The sequence below is a fragment of the Lipotes vexillifer genome, unplaced genomic scaffold (assembly GCF_000442215.2).
Source record: "Lipotes vexillifer unplaced genomic scaffold, Lipotes_vexillifer_v1.1 scaffold500, whole genome shotgun sequence".
In the NCBI taxonomy this organism is placed as follows: domain Eukaryota; kingdom Metazoa; phylum Chordata; class Mammalia; order Artiodactyla; family Lipotidae; genus Lipotes; species Lipotes vexillifer.
The window spans coordinates 1,939,942-1,941,497 of NW_006778765.1; positions in this window are offsets into that span (position 1 = coordinate 1,939,942).

Below are 1,556 nucleotides of genomic sequence, written 5' to 3' on the forward strand. Positions count from 1 at the left end.
TAATAAGACATATTAAAAGTGCACTTAAATGAGACATTAAAAAAAAAGTTTGCATAGTTTCAAAGGACTGTGAGCATCCATTCAGTAATTCTTTTTCTGTAAAAAGAAAAGATTCTGAAACTTAGTTACAAGTTTCTAAATGGCACTGATTACAGTCAGATGTCCAAAACTCTAACAACCAATGATAAACTACAGTGGACAGTAAAGAATAACTTTACAATGTGCAACTGGGAAAATATTTACTCAGTATAGCCTAATGGTATATTTTGACAGTTTATAGCCTTTTAGTACTCTCCTGTATTTCTAGTATTTCTTAGTACTGTAATACACGTTTAAAACAAAAATCTTGGAAAACAGAAAATTCAAAAGGGGAAAAAAATCGCTTATAATCCAACTTCCCAGAGAAAAAGCACCCTTAACGTTGGCATTCACAGCTTTCAGTATTTATTCTATGCCCTGGTTGCCTTTCTTTTTTTAAAAAAAAAAAAAAAAGCATGAACAAACCACATGTATTATGTTGTAGCCTGTGTTTTAACTTAGGGAATACTCTCCCATTGCAGTGTTCTCTCACATGATGCTGGATTCCTTGAGAGTAGTCCATCATACAGATAGCAATTTAATAATCTTGGCGATTTGCATAGAATATGAATACTTAAGATATTCTGTACACTCCCAAAGCCAAAGAAAGTGGTCAAAGCCCTTCTATTTATCCACACATATTTATTACTGATTTGACATACTTCTTCAAAAGATACCTTCCAATCTTTCTTTGGATCTAAAATATGGGCAACCTGTTAACAGGTGATATGGCAGAAATTATACTACTCTTTTGTATTGAGTCCAATTTCCTTTTGAATTATACTTGGGAAAAGAGCTCACTACTAAACGGAAAAAAAAAAACCTTGAAATCATTTTTGAGGAGTCTTAGTTTGCTGGAAAATAAATTAATAAAAATGCTTTACTCCAACATATGTTTCTATAATTGTAGTAATAATTTCTATATCCACTATACCGTGTATTTGTCATTTGCTTTTCAGGATCTCTTCTACATTTTTGCCAATCTTTCTTCCTCTTTAAGTCACCAATTTCTACCCTGCAATAACAAAACTATGCTTCTTTCTCAGTAAAAAAATTTTAAGAGACGAAAAAATAACCAGAAACACACACAATTTGAAAATCTCGATTCTTTGTGGTGTTGCATATAAGAAACTATACCTGGGCTCCACGATAAATACAAGTCCCATTGATAAAAATACTCAGTCTGAACAGAGTCATCCAGAAAGTACTAAAAAAAAAAAATTTACTAGGAGAGTTTGTGTCTGAACCGTCAAGAAACGACAACAAAAAAAGGAGGCCCTGAGCTGCGGAGAAAATGAAAGACTTTCCCAACCTGTCACCGGTACGGGGAACTAAGGGAAACGTTGACAGTTTTGAAGCTGCCCGCGACGAGAGCTCGGCCAGCCGCGGGGGGGCGGGAAAGCGGGGCGCGGGGAGTTTCCGGGCCGCTGCGCGCCTTTGTCCCGGCAGGTAGGTGCGGCAAGGCTGCCAGGAGCTTC